The sequence below is a fragment of the Patagioenas fasciata genome, chromosome 4 (assembly GCF_037038585.1).
Source record: "Patagioenas fasciata isolate bPatFas1 chromosome 4, bPatFas1.hap1, whole genome shotgun sequence".
Lineage (NCBI taxonomy): Eukaryota > Metazoa > Chordata > Aves > Columbiformes > Columbidae > Patagioenas > Patagioenas fasciata.
The window spans coordinates 76,647,673-76,667,581 of NC_092523.1; the positions used below are offsets into that span (position 1 = coordinate 76,647,673).

General features: G+C 45.7%; 1 long non-coding RNA gene across 1 annotated transcript in view; it reads left to right on the forward strand.

The window, feature by feature from the left end:
* The first annotated feature begins 769 nt into the window (after positions 1-769).
* The window catches only part of LOC139827950 (uncharacterized), a 41,169-nt gene continuing 22,029 nt past the window's right edge, over positions 770-19,909 (forward strand). Inside the window, exon 1 of the long non-coding RNA XR_011739092.1 lies at positions 770-830. This is a non-coding gene — a long non-coding RNA (uncharacterized lncRNA). The remainder of the gene's footprint in view (positions 831-19,909) is intronic.

The following is a 19,909-nucleotide window of genomic DNA, read 5'->3' on the forward strand; positions in this document are numbered from 1 at the left end:
CTGTTGGAGTTTACCAGAAGAGAAAGCATTGGTGCTGATGGGTGAGCCCCCTCAGCTGCTGATGGTGTTATTTACAAGTCGCCAATTTTTCTCTCCCGCAGCATCCCAGGTGCTCCCCAGGACATGTGAGATGGCTCTGGGCTGCTGCAGCTGATAAGTAGCGGTGCTTATCTTAAAAGTGGAGGGAGAGAGTTGCAGCATTTTCACTACTTGATGTGGCTGGGTTCCTTCTTGCTTGAAGCGACGTAGCTGTTCTAATGCTTATCTGTTTGGGCCTGAACAGAGGTAGGGTCAGATTACACCTGATGCAATTATCAGTCTTGTAATTACATGCAACAGCCCCAGACACCCTCCTGAGCTTAGCGTACAAATCTAATAATAGTCAGGCATGGGAGTATTGCAGGCTAAGGAAACCTGTGCCTGCCAGACCTTCGCTTACACGTTTTGGTGAGATCTGCGGTGTGAAATGCAGCGACATGTGTGAAGCCGTGCGTGTGTCCGTCTGTCTGTGTGAGGTACTGTCCCTCTGGGAAGAGATGGGAGGTTCACAGGCCAGATGCCCCACGATCCCTGTGATGCTTATCCCTCCTGTTCAACGAGAATTAGGAAAATAACCGGGACCTTTTGTTCCACACGCTGTGGGAGATGCACGTGGGATGAGACGCAGGTGGAGCGCAGAGGATGAGAGGTGAGGGTTCCCCTTGGCCTCGCTGCAGGAGGAGGAGGAGGAGAAGCTCAGCCTGCCTCCCAGAGCTTCCCGGCCTTTTGGAGCAGCCAAAACCTTCCTAATGTCAGATCTCCTGAAAAATGACCAATAGATCATATTTGAGGTATGAGGCATGGGGAGGGTGGGAAAAAGGCAAGGAGCGAGAAATATGATGCAGCAAAACTTCTGGAAGCCGCTGCAGCTAATGCACAACAGACCTAGAAGCAAAGGCAGGGAGGGAGGAAGGCAGCCCTGCTCGCTGGAAAAGCTGGGAGAGGAAAGGAGGGCCAGACATAACGCTTTTGCAGAACAAAAGCCGTGTATATAGAGGGGGGCCAGCAGCAGGAATTATTCAGATGATATAAGGACATTGGGGACGTGCTCCCTCAGCAGGTGTCCCTGTGCAGGACCTGCGGCTTCTGCACTGGGTCGGGTCTCCGGGTGGATCTGAGGTGCACAGGAGATCAGAGCCGAGATAAAGCCCGTGGCATCCACGGGAGCAGGGAGGAGTTTGGTGGAAGGGAGGCTGGAGGATGGGAACCACACATCGCCCTGCCTTCCATTTCACAATGGAGGCGAGGAGGTGTCTTTTGGAGCTCGGAGGTGGTTGTGCGTTTTAAATACTGAGTGAAACGTGAAAAATGAAATTGTTCCCAGCCCTACACCCTCGGCATGATTTATGTTGGTATTTAATCCTACTTGTGTTTCCCTGCCCACTGTGTTCTGGTTTTCTCTGTGCTTTTGAAAGCGGTGGGAAAGCAGCGTGCTGCTAATTACAACCCAGGGCTGTTTGGACACAAAACTGGGGAGGGAGGTGAAGAGAAAGAAAGAAAGAAATGAACAGCCCTGTCATCACTGTAAATCTGGATCCCACACTTTGCAAAGTCCACCGGTGTGTTTCCAGGGAGATTGCAAGTTATGGGTAGCAATTTGTTGAAGTCTGGCGGGTAGTGCTTGCTCTCTGCCATTTGCGCTGCTGCCGCACTTTCAGGGGTATCTCTGCATGGCCAAGGTGTCACGTTCTTCCCAGCCCCGTGGGTGCCAAAGGAGGTTTTGGGGGTGGCACTGGCTGTGGGGCAGGATGGTTGGCTGCTGCCGTGGTGCCTGCACCTTTGCTTTTGTGACAACCATATCTTAAAAGTTCATTTTAAGCTTCTAGGTTCTCTTTGCTTTCACATGCTGATGGATTGCGTAGTCGTACCCATCATTAAAAACACACACAAGGTCCCTGGGTTGCCTCTGGATGGGGGATTCAGGTCCTGATGACTGAGTGTGAGGAGTGGGGAAACGGTGGTGGACGTGTGAATCGCTGGGATGCTCCTTCTCCATCCTTCCCGTGCACCAGAAAGGACACCCGCTTTTGGGGTATGTAGAGTTGTTTTGGGTAGGTGTTTTTTTCATGGCTGTGTGGGGAGTGATTTGGTTGGTCCTCCCATCTCTGATCATCTGGTCCCACAGGTCTTGCTGTGCAGGACAGACCACACACACATTCAGCAGCATGATCTGGGCATTTCAAGAAGTTAAATATCCCTGGGTTTATGTCCAAGGGAGAATTAATTCTTCAAAGAAAACAAATTTGCCTTGAAACCTGCAGCTTCATATTCTAGGGCATATGAAGAAACACAGGGATTTAGGTAATGTGCATGAAGAAAAAAAACCACCAAAACAACCAGCCAAACAAACAAACAGAAAACCTGCTGCAAGCAATATGAGCTGCCAAAGCCATAATTGCGCTGAAGTGGAAATTGCTTGTTCAGCTGAATTTAACATACTGGTATAGCATCTTAAGTGAGTTAGCTGGCATTGGAAATCCAGTGTTTCTGGTAAATAAGAAGCCAAACATTTTTTTTCCAAGCCATTCTGATGGTTTTCTTGGAAATCTGCAAATACAACACTTGTTTTAAACAGCTGTATCATCTGGATCAGCATTTTAGTTTTCTGATGGGGAATTAGAAAAAGTAACATCTGTTAAGTAGCACAATTCCTACAGATCCATTATCTTTGCCTCCTTAGAGCTGTATTAATGTATTATGTATTACATCGTAATGTATTCTGTTATTTTGCTGCTTTTCTTGTTGTTTGGCGTTCATTTCTCCTTGTTAGTCCGCATAGCACACAAAGGTTATTCAGGGGTGTACCCAAGAGCCGGGGTGCTGGTACACACCGTGGGTGGGGACCCCCAGGTCTGTGCTGTGGGGTGATCCCCATTACTAACATAGATTGGGGTGCATTCATCAGTTTTAAGACTAGAACAAAAAAAGCAGGCTTGACACTGTGATTGTGGCATTTACTGAAGGAAAACTGTTCGATGTCCTCCTTCTTCAAGTCTTTTTAAGCTGCAGTGGACAAGGAGCAAGGCTGTTTTGTTAGCATTGCTTTTCTTCATGGAGATCTCTCTGCTTCTACTACCCAAATGTCTCAGGTCCCATCCGTAACCCCTGGGGGTTTCAGATTTTGATATATTGGGTAGTGGCAAACTCCTAAACCACCTATTTTTGTGCAAGTCTCGTGAAACCCAGAGAAGGATCTTGGTAGACATCGGGTAGTCGATCAACATCCATTTGATGGTTGGGACTTCCAATGAGCAATGCTGAGCCTGGAAAAGCTACCAGATTACAAGATCTTGAGGTATCTGTCCCCTCAGATAACGTCATAAAAATTACATACAGTTGGAAACCGTTTAACTCAGATCTGATCAGAAAATTCACATGTGACAAAATCCTTTGGGGTCCTAAAGTGGTTTCCAAGAGTAGATGCTGAAGATGGGCATGTTTGCTCAACATATTGCCCAGGAACATGAAATGGAAATAGAAATTCCAGTGGTCTTCTGCACACAGATAAACCCCAGTGTTGTATGATGGGAGGGATGCAGAGTACTACTGCCATTTTTACTGTTTTGCTAGAAAAAGGAAGGAGAATCAGAACTGTACACACTGAGTAAGCCAGACATTGGAGGATCCTGAGGACAGGCCTGTTTGGCTGTCACTGCTGGCAAACAAAGCATCCCACTGAATTGCAAAGGCTTGTGGAGGGAATAAGAAAATAGAATTAGTTTAGTGACAGTAGTATTAGGTTTGTCTTTTCTGTGTGAGGAGAGAAGTCGGTCAGGTGCTGGGATCACGCGACAGTGTGGCCAAGCAGGCCAATGGTGTCCTGTCCTGTATCAGAAATGGCGTGGTCAGCAGGACAAGGGCAGTGATCATTGCCCTGTGCTCTGCATTGAGGAGGCCACACCTGGAGTATTGTGTTCAGTTCTGGGCCCCTCAGCTCAGGAAAGAGATTGAAGTGCTGGAGTGGGTCCAGAGAAGAGCAACAAGGCTGGGGAAGGGACTTGAACACAAGCCCTATGGGGAGAGGCTGAGGGAGCTGGGCTTGTTCAGTCTGGAGAAGAGGAGGCTTAGAGGTGAGCTCAGCACTCTCTAGAACCACCTGAAGGGCAGTTCTAGCCAGGGGGGATTGGGCTCTTCTCCCAGGCAGTCAGCAATAGGACAAGGGGGCATGGGCTTCAACTCTGCCAGGGGACATTTAGGCTGGAGATTAGAAAGCAATTCTGTGCAGAGAGAGTGGTCAGCATTGGAATGGCTGCCCAGGGAGGTGCTGGACTCACCGGCCCTGGAGGTTTTTAAACTGAGATTGACCATGGCACTTAGTGCCATGATCTGGTCAATGGACTGGAGTTGGACCAAGGGTTGGACTGGATGATCTCTGAGGTCTTTTCCAACCCAGTCGATTCTGTGATTCTGATTCTGTGAGCTGCCTTGACCACTCCGGGAGACTGACGTCCCCAATGGAAGAGAAAACTGGTTACTCGACTTGCTACTTTAAGCCTTAAACCTGGCCATCATTGTCTTGTCTGATGCCAGAGAAAAAAATAAAGATAAAATAAGCAGAGGAACGGGTCTCCCACTGGTGGAGATCATGCAGCGCCCCTACTTTGCTAGAAGAGCTTGAGGATAGCTGTTAGTAACCAAGAAAGGCTTAAATTTAATTCCATGCCCATGTACATTGTCACCACTCAAATTAGAACAGCTATCCCACGGGGACATGAGAAATCACAGGTTTTGAAAAATAAGTAGTAATTAAAACTATTAGGAAAAATTAAACATTTTGATAACCTTGGTTTCTGACTTCTCCGGTGGGTTTGTGGTGTTGGTAATTTAAGATTGGAAAGTGGGGAGGGGAAAGAAGATGTACATATCTTGGAAAGTTAATTTGGGGCTGAAGTGAAGGAATCCATCCTGTGTTATGAAAATTGTCAGCAGCTATAGTTGAAGGAAGCAGAAACATCTATCCTGCTTTTCATACAACTGTCCATATAGAAACACTTGTTTGGGAAGAAATAAGTGAGAGCCTTAATACAAAAATAGTTTTAGATTCGCTTCTGAATCAAAAGGTCTTCCTCCTTCAAGAATAACATTTTACAGAGCTTTGCAATTAAAACAAAGCATTTTGGGGTTGAGCCCTTTGCGCTGCTGAAAACCTCGGTGTACTTATGGTTTTGCCCAGGGTCAGTGCAGGGTTAGGTCTGTGTCGGGATTCAATCTCCTTTACTCCTCCTGCTTTGATGAACAGGCAATTGTAAATAATTTAAGCCTGTAAATTGTCCAAGTCAGCGACTGCCTTTTAAGATAAAGAGTCTCTAAGTGCCCTAATGTCATCTGTACAGTAGTTTGAAGTTCTGGATAACAGACACCATTTATGATTTTATTTCAGGGTGTTTCTGCCCAGCATAGCCTGACTACTAAAAAAGATTAAAAAGCACATTTCCACCTCTGTCTACTTTTAAACCTGAGAATAGGGCAAAAAAATCTGAGCATGCTGTCTGCCTAACACTTGGAACAGAGCCAGGCTTGGGGTATTTAGAGCAAGGGGTATAAGTATTTATTTATTGACTGAGAAAAACTCAGTGTTTCTCTGCCTTGCTATCGCTTTCCAAAACTGATTTAAATAAACTCTTCCAGTGCAAAAATCCAGACAAAATGTCATTCACCATATGTTTATTACGAAAACTTGGCGCTTACTTGTACCAAAGCAGCGTTCGCATGCAGGCTGTTTGTTACAAAACCTCAGCGAAGCAGGTATAATTAGCATTAGCGCTTGAGGGGGAAAACGAGGGCCGAGCACAGAGCAAATGATTTCACCACTGCTGCAGAGGAGTCTGCGCAGGGATTTGGATTGGAGACAGGCTTCCCTATCTTCCCATTTTCTTCATGCAGATGAGTAGATTTGCGTGTTTTATTAATTTTCATAACAATTGGACATATAGCACCTTGATAATTTCTTAAAGAAAGTGCTTAAAATGCTTGTATGACTAGCGTAGAAACATGGAAATAAATGGTTTTGCTACGTGAATGGTGATAACTACCTTACAAGGAAGGTGTAAGATGAGTTGTTGTACGCCATTTTGCATACAACTACCTTTTATCTACCAGGACATGGGCTGCTTCTGAATGCATCATTTATACAAGCTTTATAAATGATCCACTCTTGTGTTATGGACGTAAGCGGTTCTGATGAAGCCCCACAAGTTGCTAAAAAAGGGATAAGCAACCAGCACAAGATGGTTTTGTATGGAACTTCTCCAACCATTTGCTTACCAGCACTAGGATTACTATCAAGTGCTCAGAGATTTTGGACTTTCAAACAAAGTTTGAGAGCTCTAAGGAGGCAAAGATAATGGATCATTTTCCTTTTCTTTTTCACTTTAGGTTTAGTGTTAGGCTTATTTTGATATTTTCCTGGCCGCAAAAGAGACGTATCAAAATATTAAATTCACATCCAGGTATCTTCTTTTAGTTAAAGTCCAAATAAATATGAACTTGAAATGTTGTCTGAAAGTGGTAAAAGTAAAAATTTTTTTTAAAAAAACACATTAATTCTTTCTCCTAACACATGGAATTCAATTTTTCTTTCCTCTTAGGAAACTGCTTTACGCATGTTAATGGGTCTCTCTAGCAAATCCAAAGATTGATTCTCTCAACAGAGCATAATTATGCATGCAAGGTCTTTGTCTTTCTGTTTCATTAAATATTACTTTTTAATTTACTCTATGCTATTGTAAAATCCTTCAAGTCCTTCTGTAGTAGAATTGTGAGAGAGAGAGGCTGGGCGAGAGATCAGTGGAAAAGTACTTGTGAGGACTGCAGCCCCGCTCCTCTGGGAAGCTTCGTTTGCTCTGGGTTCTTCATCTGCTGTTGCTGTTTTCACGGTTCACAAGTCCGTGTTGCCTTGGTCTGCCAGCTCACCTGGTCTCACCACCCTTCCTTTCCAAATCTCCGACTCCTGAGCGCTGTGTCGCTTACTCTTTTCTCTCCCCCAAAGCCCGCAGCCTTCTCCAATGTGAGAACTTGTCTTCCATCCTCTGTGTTGCACTTCCAAAGCTTCTCCTAAATTTAAGATCTGCATTTCTGGATGTCTGGTGAGAGACAGCAAGTGGCCTAATTTCGAGGAGGCTCCAGCACTCTTAATTCCCAGGTGAATTTCACAGGCCCATAGCCGACTCCAGACCTCTTCATGCTGGGACCCTTGGATCCCCATTCATCTCTCTGCTCACCCAACCCATAGGAACATTGGCTTCTTCCATGGCTTCCCATGATCTCAGATCTCCTTCCTTCACCCACAGCTGAGCCCTTCCAACCAGCTCACGTGGTGGCTCCATCGAAGTGAAACGGATCTCTTCAATACCTCGTATAGTCACCTTCCCCATCCTCAGCTGATGAATGCAATGGTTGACCACCAGGGATCTCTGCACCCTATGGCACTGAGGACAAAAGGTTTCTGGGCATGCTCGGTGTTCTGTTTTCCTTTCATGACATAATACTGAGTAAAACTGATAATTCTAAATCATAACCCTTAGAGAGAACCTTCAGACTGGCAATGCCTGTTTAAAACTTATTAAAATCAAGCTGCTGTAGTGACCACACCAGTGATACTGAATATGACTAGTAGGTCATAAACAGAAATTTGAAAGAAAAGACTGACTTACATTGATAAAAATGAAAGATAAAACCCAAAGGTATGTGTCCACAGTTGTGTACATTATGTAATGTTATTTCAGAAAACATTAATCACATCACATCTGATGCTCAAACAACTCAGCGCTACCCTTGAAAGAGTTTTCCTTCTTTTTGTGATATTTCTTTAAACACGATGTTTTCAGAGTCACTCAGGCATTGCTCTCCGAGCTATGATTTCTATAATATTTAGGTTATCAAAACACAGGTGTGAGAAGAAAACAATATATTTTTCTGTGGAATGAAGCTCCTTCTTTTAATAGGCTGAATTTTACACAGTATTAATTAACATAATACCAAAAGCAGTGTTAAAAAAACAGGACAAGAATATCTTTAATTGCTAGGAACTTCAATGGGATGGCAGGGAAATCGGGTAAAGGTGGGTCTGCAAAAACAGAAACAGGAATGGTGAAAAGACACATTGGCCTCCCAGTGACTACTTTTAATTTTACAAAGAAATCATGTTTTATGTAATCCACAAGAGTAATTGGTTTTGAGGGAGCATGATGAGGCAAGATAAAATAGCATAATCCTCTGCCTAATGCACATCCTGTTGAGAAGCACTTGAACAAGACATAAAATAAGCAAACGCCATCCGAGGCACATACTGTAGTTGTCCTTCAAATGCCAGCATGACTCCGGGGAATTAGAGCTCCTGATGTTGGGTTTAAGAATATATACCTCTGCAATGCCTATCTTGTGATATACGTTATGTCTTTAAATGTTACCATCATGAGTTGGCTGCCCTCATTGAATCCAGTGGGATGGCCCTTCAGATCATACTCAGATGGAGGAAAGGTATCGCTGCTCGGGGTTAATTGGCAGAGACTGCGAGTGCAGAAGGATGATGCAGTTGGTATGAAACATATATACACAACATCACTCAGGCTTTTCCCTGGGTTGTAGTAGAGTATCAGAGAGAAATTAAGCCAATTTTTCCAGTCCCCAAGTTGTGCTAGAAGCTGGAAGGTTATGGGTAGATGCTAGGAACATTGCACATGGTTGTAGAGTGTACTGTTTTAAAACCCCTTCTGGTACTAACTTTTTCACAAAAAGCATTTTTAGTGCAACCAGAGAGCTACTTGTACCTGCAAAGAAAGGACATCACCAGTCTTATTTTCAGGAAAGGGAACGGGAAGGGAACGGGAAAGAAAAAGGAAAAGAAAAATAAAAGAAAGCTGGATAAATTACGTTTTCATAAGGTTGGTTTCCCTGTCATTTTGTATATGCCCTTTGGGGAATCTTCTGCAGCCTAGAAATAAGCATACCTGAAGGGCTAAAACTGAGCAGCATGTAAGGCTTACACGGCAAATGGCTCTGACGCTTTTAGGCTCAGCCCATTGCTGTGGCTGGTTCCCACACGGCACTTTCTGGGCTTGATTATCTCTGTTTTGGGTTGACCCTACAATCACATGGAGAAGAGCCTGGAAGTTGTCCTGTGATGTGCATGCTGTTCACCCCAAATACTTCACTGGACGGGGAAAACGGGTGTTGATGGAGGCACGTTAGCGCTGTTTCAGGTGAGTGGTTAGCACGTAAAAAACCCCACAAATGCATGAAGAAGCACCTGGGATGTGGGTGGTGCTGTGAGCATGGAAGCAGTGGTGGTAAACCAGAGGGAAAAGACCATCAACCACCTTCCTCTGCATTGGGGCTTGGGTGGGGAAAGGGCTGCTCTGCTTTTGGGGGTGTGTTTTGGAGGGTGGTTTGTACCCTTCTGCCCGCAGCTTTGGTGCAGTGCTAGACCAAGCTCCTGCCGATCCCCACATGCAAGAATGAGGCAAAGAGGGCATTTAGAAAATGCGCAAACCTTTACATTTTAACAGAGGTATCAATTTATATTTTGCATCTTTTTGAATTGCTTCGAAAATCACAGCTTGGGAATGAACCAGAGAATAAAACCCCGATCCAGAAAACAGTTAGTTCCCCACATAAACCCACTGGGAGTATTACAGGAGATGGGCTGATTTCAGGATGGCGCTTTATGGAAATGAGAGTTTTATTCAGTCTCAAAGGGGTGGAACCAAAAGATGTGGAAAATGCTTTTTAAAAGTGTATCTTGTAATAAGGATTGGGAGTTTATGAGCAAATCAATGGATATTCTTGAGAAACTGGCCACTCTTTTGGTAGGTGTAAGCTGGAATTGGTGAGAGGGTGCTGGTTTTGGCCAGTTTCTCAAGAAACAACATCTGCCCATGGTCTGTTCTCCCAGGGTGGGTTTTCAGGCTTTGGTCAGGTGTTTTCATCTTTTGGGAGTGCTGTTTTCAATTTTCATCAAGATACGTGGGGAGGAGGAGTTAAGTAAATCCTGCCACTGTAGGACAACATTTCCCCAAGCAACAAAGTTGTTTGGAAAGGAAAATGAAATAAGATCAGGTTAGGGATGATACATTGAAATGCAAATCTCTGTTGACTCAAACATGCAGGGGTGAAATAACAATTTTACATCACCAGGGTCAAAGAAAAATAAAGTTCAAAGCAAAAGAGAAACTGTGTAGGGCAGAGACAGGGCAAAGGCCATGAAAATAAGACCTAACAGCAGCCCTGTAGTAAGCATGAATGGATGGAGATGACAGTAAACTGAATGGGATTAATTAGAAATGTAACTTAGCATACGATTTGGTTTATTTGTTTGAAATGCTGGCTACACTTATTTCAGCTTATTTCAGTTGCCATAACAACCCGATACAAGCATCACATAATCTTTTATTGCATTATTTTGGATATGATTACATTATTTTACAACTTCGGTTGCTAGGAGAGCGCAGCACCTTTTTTGCGTGCTTCAAACAATTCTCACTTTGCAGGGACGTCAGCTCCTTGTGTCTGGCCTCTCAGATAGCTTATGGAATAATTCGCAAGGCAAGAAACCAAATTGTACCTGTAGGAGTGAGTTGCACTGGGAAAAGGTGTCTGTGAGAGGATTGCTGGGATTTTCTCCTGCTGTGGGGATGGCAGGGGTGGCTTTTGATGGAGAGCTGGGAAGGGAGGAGGCGGCAGTCTCTGGGGGCAGCCTTGGGAGGAGCTTTATTTGAGAGGCAGCTTAAGCTGAGCAGCTTGTCTTGCTCTTGTTTTGAGGAGTTTGTATTACAGAGTACAAGTTGCGTTTCATGCTATCAGATTCTTTTGCTGGAAAGGTTAACAAACATGGAGTTATAGCTATAAAGTAATTTCTAACACAACAGCGTAATCCAGTTCCCAGTCATCAGACCGCCCTTTTGCCCGCAGAATAATCTGTCCTGCTTTTGTTAAAAATGGGTTTCTCTTTTAGTGAATTGACCTGTCAGCTAAAGCCTTCTTATTAGCTGCATTTTCCTGAAAGCCAGGTACAAGTTTTGGTAGACATAGCAATGGTATGCAAGGTCATTGAGAAGAATGGATACACATCTCACGAGAGGGGCAACAAGAAACAGGTGACCAAAAACTGACTGAGTATAACATCCCATTCACATGAGACTTCGTATAAAAGTGGGAGATCACAAGGATCTCGTCCCTTTTCCTTGTGGCCGACATTAGGAGAGGACCTTGCGAGTCACCCCTGCAAATTGAGGTGCAGTGAACAGACTGAATCCAGTTCCGATCGGCTGCAGAGTCCAGTCCAGGACTTCAGGTGCCGGCCCTACATCTGCCGCAGCAGTTGCCGGGACTTTCAAGATTGGTTTTGTATATTTTGTATTATTTTCTCTATTTTTATTAGTAGCATTAGTAAGACATCTTGAATTTTTCCAACTCTCTTCTCTCTGTCCTTCTTTCCCTCCCAATCGCCTGTTCTTGGTGGGAAGTGGGGAGAGGAAGGGGCTAAAGGGGGCAGGGGGGGAGATGGGGTTAACAATACATCTGCCATGGTTCTATTGTCACCCCGCAATCAAAACCTCGACATATACCCAGAGCAAAGACAGCAGACAAGCTGTGGGGCAGCTGGGGCGTGCTTTACAGCACCAAGGCTTTGCAGAAAATGAACGGTTGCTATTGAGGATATAATTATGGGCCTTTCTTGGGGTGCAACACCCAGCAGAAAGCGGCGTCAGGCAAGGCTAAATGTGGTGGTTCATGCGTTGGAGATGGGTGCCCATCACAGCTAGGAGACGTTGTTCTGGCAACAATGATGGATGAGGGGCCAGTGTCAATGGCTTGTGATGACAACCCTGCATGTGAAACACAGGAGAGAACGTGATTTCCTGCAAACGCCGACTGTGGAAGAAGGCAGCGCCAGGAGAGAGGGGGCAAGGCTGGAGGGACGTGTTCCTCTGCCTGGAAAAAGAACTGGCAGTCCTTCCCTACCTCTGATATCTCTGGAGGCTTTAATGCTTTGCAGCTTCTGGAGGAAAAGATATTACAGGTCTGTGTGTGGATAGTGCTTACAAGAGGTAATATGGAGGTCTGAAATGAATAGGAAAACAAGAAGAACACTGGAATACTTTTAAAGTGTGTTTAAAAGCCTGGGGCTGTTAGTAGGAGCAGGGCTTTTATTTTCTTTTTCCTTTTAGATTTATTTATGATTACAGGGACTCTCTGGGAAGATTTTTTTTTTCCCTTAAACCACACCTGATAGCGTGAAACAGAAGAAAATTAGTTTGGTTTTTTCCTGCCTCAATTTCTTCCCTCCTGTGCCTTAAATTGAGATTGCAATTAAAACAAAAGCCCAGTTGCCCAAGAAACAAAACAAAACAAATTAATGGGGCAGCCTAAATATCAGCCTTGTCTTGTTTGCCTTTAGTCCTCTCCTTTGAGAGTTAGAGCGGCTGGACAATAAAGGCAGCAGTGCCAAGCTGGGAATTTGAATAAGAGCACGCACATCTTACAAAGAAAACATGGAAGTGGCACGTTTGTCACTCCTCATGACAGCCGCGCGTCTTGTCGGAGGCACAGAGGGACAGAGATTACGGGTACACACCTGGAGGAAGAGGGATTTGATCTCCCAGACCGTGCTCTGCTTGAAAAAGCTGCCAAACTAACATTTCTCAGCGGCACAGGACCCTCCTCCCTCTGCTGTGAAATGTCAGGCTTTGGCGTCTGCGGAGTGCCTCGCTGCTTGGAAATGACAGCCTGGCTTTCCAAAGTGTCACTGGCGACGCAGTCCCCAATTAACGACGCGGGTTTGTGGGTTTCTGACACTGTTCTCAAAGCTCCCGTGGGCTGCCGCAGCCTACAAGCCAGGGATCATTTCTGCTTTGCAAGACTGAAAGGAGAGGAAGGGAAAAAAAGCTGGGAAGGAAAAGCTACGGTTTCATTATTCCATGCTAGCAGGATAACAGAATACATTCCCTTTAATACTAAAATGTGCCATTTGAGAAAAGATCCTGCTGTCTGATCAAGCTCTCCATTAGTTATTTTTGCATGTGCATGCACAAATCCAGGAGCTAAGCCTACAGCACTGCTGTATATTGGAAACCAGAAAATGCTGCAGGGTGTTTCTAAAGAACAGCAATTTGGAGGTTGTGGGTGGTTTGTGGGTGTAATAAAAAAGGCTGCACACTGAGGCATCTGAATTAGGCTTCTCTTTAGGCTTCTTACAGTCTCTATAAAGATTGTTAAGAACCTGATTCTGACATCCTCACCTACTAGCCTTTGCTCCTGTGAACAATTTTATTAAAGTGCCACCCACTTATCCAGGGCTCTAACACAAAAGCTAAGCACCAGCGTGGCTTAACGCAAGTGCAAAAACACTGAGCTTTACCATACATATTGATGCTCCCCGTATTTTTAGCCACTGCTGAAAGCTGAGATCAGTTGGTCACCAAAACCATGATGCATGGGCGACACACTGCCTGTGTCATCACTCCCTGTCACTCAGCATCCCGGAGGCTGCCAAGACCACCGTGGTCAGTACCAACGGAAGGTGCAAACCATGTGGTTGCTCTCTGTATGCCGCCGACTTGTGCCGTCCCCATCCCTGCCATGCCGGAGCATCGGCTGGATGCCCTGCTGGCCCCTGGGGCTTCTCCCAGCTTCCATGGTGGTCAGCCAGAGCCACCACCATCTCAGCAGCTCTTATCTTCCTGATTGTTTTTCTTATTTGGTTTACAGAATCACAGAATGTCAGGGGTTGGAAGGGCCCTGGAAAGCTCATCCAGTGCAATCCCCCCATGGAGCAGGAACACCCAGCTGAGGTTCCACAGGAAGGTGTCCAGGCGGGTTTGAATGTCTGCAGAGAAGGAGACTCCACAACCTCCCTGGGCAGCCTGGTTCAGTGTCTGTTATCCTCACTGAGAAGAAATTTCTTTTCAAATTTAAGTGGAACCTCTTCTGTTCCAGTTTGAACCCATCACCCCTTGTCTTACCATTGGTTGTCACTGAGAAGAGCCTGGCTCCATCCTCCTGACACTCACCCTTTATATATCTGTAAACATTAATGAGGTCACCCCTCAGTCTCCTCCAAGCTCCAGAGCCCCAGCTCCCTCAGCCTTTCCTCACACAGGAGATGCTCCACTCCCTTCAGCATCTTTGTTGCCCTGCGCTGGACTCTCTCCAGCAGTTCCCTGTCCTTCTGGAACTGAGGGGCCACAACTGGACACAATATTCCAGGTGTGGTCTCACCAGGGCAGAGCAGAGGGGCAGGAGAACCTCTCTGACCTACTGACCACCCCCCTTCTAATCCACCCCAGGTACCATTGGCCTTCCTGGCCACAAGGTCACAGTACTGGCTCATGGTCATCCTGCTGTCCCCAGGACCCCCAGGTCCCTTTCCCCTACGCTGCTCTCTAATAGGTCATTCCCCAACCTATAGTGGAACCTGGGGTTGTTCCTGCCCAGATGTAAGACTCTACCATTGCCCTTGTTATATTTCATGATATTTCATTGAATTTTTCTGGGGGGTTTTCTTGAATGGGTTGTTTAGCAAACTTCCCTCTTCTCCCACCTGAGGCTCCTTGTTCTTGCTCAGTTTGAGCAATGCTGTGGGATGCCATCGGAGCTCCTTGCTCGACACTGACATGCTGTGCCCCATGGACACCCACCTCGCCACACAGGCAGCTGCCTCCAGCCTCGCCTAATCAGGCCGATCGGTTACTGTGGAGGAAAAAACCCTCTGTTTTTGTGCTCCCTTGAGCTAAAGTTTCGCAGAGCTTTTAACTGCAGTAATAGCGCGCTTTATAGCCCCCGTGCTCCCACTCTGCATCAGTGCCGGAGCGGTGCAGAAGCCAGCTCAGCCTCAACCATGGTTTCAAGAGCACGCCTAGCAAGTTCCCCCGGTCGTTTATAGCCCTTATTTAGCTAATGGAAAGTTAATCATTGGCTTGAAACTGTGCAAAAATGTTACGGGAAAGAATCACAAGATCACAGGAAGAACTCTAATATGTTTCCTAGTACGTCCCTCTCATTTGCCTCCGCAGGTCATGGCTCTATACACCTTGGGGTGAAATGTGTCAGAGCATTTCAACACCTAGCAAATATTAACTACCTTAGAGAAGGCTCGAGGCGTGTTTTTGTGCCACAGACTGCTACGTTGGGAACCTGAGGTCTGTGGAAACAGTCACTTTTAAAATTTGCCCTTTGTATAATTTGGTGAAAGAGCAGCACTGGGCAGAGTAATGCCACAAAGGCACAACACACAAGGACCCTCCAGTGCTTGACAAACATTACTTCATTAAGCGTTTTGATGCCTTTCCAAGGTAGTTATGGCATTGTTACCCCACTTGCTTTCAGAAAAAAAAAAAAGAAGAATCTGTGTTCAGTAACACTGAACACTTTTTTTCCCAAAATCTACTTTTCCTACTCAGAAGCAATATTGCATTGACTGCCCATTGGAAGCAGACACAGTGATGTGAATGGCAACCCCCAGGTGAGGAAACTGAACAGGTAGGATTATGTGTAGCTACGCTCGTTCCTCTTATTTCCTTTAGGTCCTTCCCTAGCAGTCATTACTGTTCTTCCCAGGGGGCTGGATGAACTTCATCAATTTGTATTGATTTTTGTGATCTATATGAAAGGAAATACGAAAACAAATCTATGAAGACTTGAAACACCCTTCTTGTTGGGCCAAGGGGACTAGGCCTGTCTATCACACCTCATAATGCATTTGTCCCGCAGTAAAAAGCAAATCTCTTTGCACCCTCTTTTTTTTTCCCAAGTGATGTTTCCTAAAGTGGGAATGATGCGTAGCGGGTTAAAAATACACGTGGCAAAGAGAACAATAAAACTCTGGTATTTGTGCAGAACGAGCAAGTGGAGAGTGTGGAAGTGCTACATGCCTGTTGGTAATTTATCTGTGAGGTTAGGGGTGGGGGCTGGCGTTTTTTAGAGCATTTAATCTGGCCACCCATCGAGAACAAACTCAAACCCTGGTGGGCGGGCGTGTTTGCCTCTCAGCCATGCAGCTGTGCTCTTTAAGGAGCAGCATCCCAATGGAATATATGTACCTCAAAGCCAAACAGGCTGGCTTTTTTCTTTCCTCAGCTTTGAACCACTTGAACAAGTAGAACAAATGCAGACAGGAAAATGTACCAGAGACAAGGCATTGCACACCACTACTCACCAGTTCTCCCTCCCTCAAGCAACTGCAACGTGGAAGTAAGAGTGTCTTCTGCGTGTTTGTATTTCAGCTTGCTTGCTTCACTGATTGAGTATAAATTGCACTGATTTCTAGCAAACTCAAGTCCTTACGAAAATTAATGAGTCGAGAAGAGCTCTATACATAAATGCCAGGGAGCAACCTGTGCTTCTGCCATGTATGGTTGTATTTTACTGTATTAGGAAAGCTCCCATTGAGGTACAAACTTCTCCATGAAGTTTTAAGAGCCTAATAAAAAAAAGATTGAATACAATGGCCAAGAACTAGACGCTTAAACAAACTGAAACCAGGCACATACTCACAAAAGTGTAATTATCTTCTCCGTACTGCTGTGCTCCTGTCTCTCTGGTGAGTCACGCAAGGTGGCATGAGAGCAATTGTCTTATTCTCTTGCTGGATCTCAAGACAGCCTCCACAGATAGGGCTTCACAGAAGCAATTAACGGGGAGCTTATCCCTGGGAAGGCTTTATTTGCTGCTGAGCACCAGGCACTGTCACTGCTCTATGTCCACGGTGCCTCTGGCAGGCCGTGGTGACACGGTTGGGTGCATGGGCCATTGCCCGTGTCCTGAGCCAGACTGAGTGGAGCCAACGGCAGTTCAGAAGCTGAACTAACTTGGGTCCTGGCCCTGTAAAGTACCTGATTTGTTGGCCAGTTGTTTTTCAAGGCCGTGACTGGTTTACTTATGTGGTCTGAGGGTTTGGAGGTGGCCCTTATGCTCTAGTGCTCCGTTTATCTCGGCAACAATTGCTCTTGGAGAACCTCAGTGTCTTTCTGCAACACATCTTCCGTTGTTCAAGCACTGATGAAGGCAGATATCTACCATACCATCTGCCTGTACAAAACACTGATAAACGTGCTGAGTACCCATTGGTTCTGTGTGAACTCTGGTGTCTGTGAGACTGTGGTTTTCAGCCAAGAAATACACTGGGCCCAGGGTGGCTCTTCATACTCTGCTTCAGCACTGGCAAAACGACTCTCGATCAAGTAGGGCTCAAGTTTAGAGAAATTTGGTTTTGGCAAACCATAGCTAGTTTTTCCTGATGTTCTCATCCCAACTTTCTAGAGATCTTTGTCTTTTATTATATGGTAGGTTGTCAATATTATTGTGCAGGTGCTGCACCTTCCTATGAATTTGATTTATTCTCATCTCATAATTGCATCCCAGAGGAAACTCTGAGTGTGCTGCAGACAAACACAAGATCACAGTTGCCCTTCCAGGTCTGCTGTGCACTCTGGTGGAAACAGGACTCTGTGGGTGCTCAGTTACCCCCAGATCCCAAATTGTACCTCTTCTCTGACCACAGCTCCAAGCCCTTCTGCTTGAAGACACCTGACCTTATTTCTGGCACATGGAACAAGCCCAAGGGGAGACAGGTGCTTTAGATTAAGACTATCAATTACACTACCTAGATATATAAGCCACTTAAATACTGCCAGAGGTTTCCTGTGGACTTTTTGCTGATGTCTGACCTGCTGCCTGGATTCATCCAGGAGGAGGTGTTTGCAAATGTAGGCGGTGGTTGCTCCTTGGATTTAGATGATGAGAGGAGACACTCAGCTCTTCTAGCAGATCTATGCCCATGTGTCCTTCTGAAGTAGAGAACGATTAATTGCTCAGCTGGGGAGGCGTTAATTGCTGTGTTGTTACAGCTGCAGCTGACTATTTCAGGCTAACTATCCCATGGTACTTTCTGCTCCCAAGATGGTTTCTGGAGCCTGTGTGGATTGCTACAGCAAAGAAGCCTTAGCTATGGCAAAAATAAATCCATCGAAAGCACCAGCTGGACAGAAGGTGCGTGAATGTTCCTTGGGGTTTGCTGGACTTGCTTTGGCAAGGGGTGGCGAGGCCGGCAGCAGCCTGAAGGACACATCTCTCATCTTTCTCAATTGTTTTTTAGTCTGGTTGTTTAAAGATGTGATGCTTCTAGTAATGGGCTTTGGGGACATCTGTGCTCTCTTGTGAAGGGATCAGTCTGGCTGATGGCGGACAGGACCACAGCAGCATACGTGCTTGGGGCTCGCTGCTCGACTCTGCTGCTGCAGCCCCAGCTGTTCCTCTGCCTGCAAGCTGACCTGCAAGTGCTGCTTCCAGCCCATTTCCCTTTCCTCTGTGCTGTGAATGCAAAGCCGTAACAAGTGGTGCATGTCTGAAGTGTTCATTTTGGCCTAATGGTTTCTTAATCCTTAGCAAGGCAGGGAGTGCAGGGGGTGGGGGCGATGTGCTGACATTATATGAGCAGTAGGCAGCTCTGTCCTCAATACCTCAAAGTACTCTAAATTAATGCTGATAAAGCTGGCAGCCTATGCTAATGCTTAACTAAATGCATAAAAACTGATTAATAAAACAAAGCTTCAAGCTCCAGCAGCTCCTGCATTCAGGTCACTGACCCTATTTTAAGGAACTGGCTTTTGTGCTCGTGCATGATTCCTGTTCCTGGGCTGGGGTGGCAGAAGTGACAACCAGGCCACCCGCTGGTCTCTTACATGGCTTCTCCCAAGCTCTCCTGTCCCAGAGAGAAGAAAGGTTGCCATTACATATTCTTTTTACTAAATCCTCTGCTTATGTCTTGTGAAATGTTTCCTGATGTTTTATACTAATGTTCTCATTATTTAGTAGTGACAAAATAATGTATTTTGTTTCCAGGAGAGCAAAAGCCCTCTTTTCTAACTGTGTTTATCTCACTTGGGAGTTTATTCTAAATGCAGTGCTATTAAGACTGCATAAATTTAAGCCAGGAGTGGTTTATGACAGGCTTAAAGTGTATCTCAAGTTTGTTTATACGGGTGAATTGCATATTATTTCTTCTGGACACAATCCGAGGGCTTAGCTATACCTAATTCAGCTGAAGTTAATGAAATGTTTCGGTCTAAGAAGCAGAGACCTCTGCCCTAAGGATCTGCCCTCAATGGGAGCCCTTCCACTAATGCCTCCAAGGCGTCTTGCTGCCCCACCATGGACTCGCACCCACAGAACAGCCAGGAAACAATAAATAGCTGCAGGTTTGCTGTATTACAGGACCAGCACGTTTATCACACATCCTTTAAGAGCTGCCCTCATGCTTGACTGCTCTGCTGTGATTAAACTGCAAAGAATTCGGAGATCCCACCAGCCTCAGCGCTGGGATTTGCCTTTATCCTTTTAAGAGGGCTGTTATTATTATCATGCTCTTTGCCAGGACAAAATTGGTCAAAAGATTACGGGCTGCTTTCCCATCCCAAACAATTCAAGTTTGTAGCCCATCGATGTGGGCTCCTTCCACCCACCTCTTGGCCATTGCCGGTCGCCCTTGGGGCCAACTGGAGCTCACAAGCTGACCTGGCACGGTGGGTTGTCCAAGGGTTAAATGCACAGATTTTCTGGCCAGAGCTTATCCCAGCCAAGCCTGTTGTCTCAGCGGAGGTGCCCTACCTTCTTGAAATGTTCCACAACACACATTATTCCTGAGCTGCTCAAGCATGGGAATTCACAGCTATTTTCTTCAGCCTTTGCAGGGAGCCATAAGCTGCAATTTGGATTCTCTGAGCACAAAGCCTCGCACCGATGGCGAATGCTTGCTGCTGTTGCAGGCCAAAGAGTGCGTTTGTGAGCAACAAAGACACAGAAAGCATTAATCCCCTATGAAGCTTAGAGGTGCCACTTAGCATCTGACTTCCAAGTGCATCCTTGCTTCAGTGCA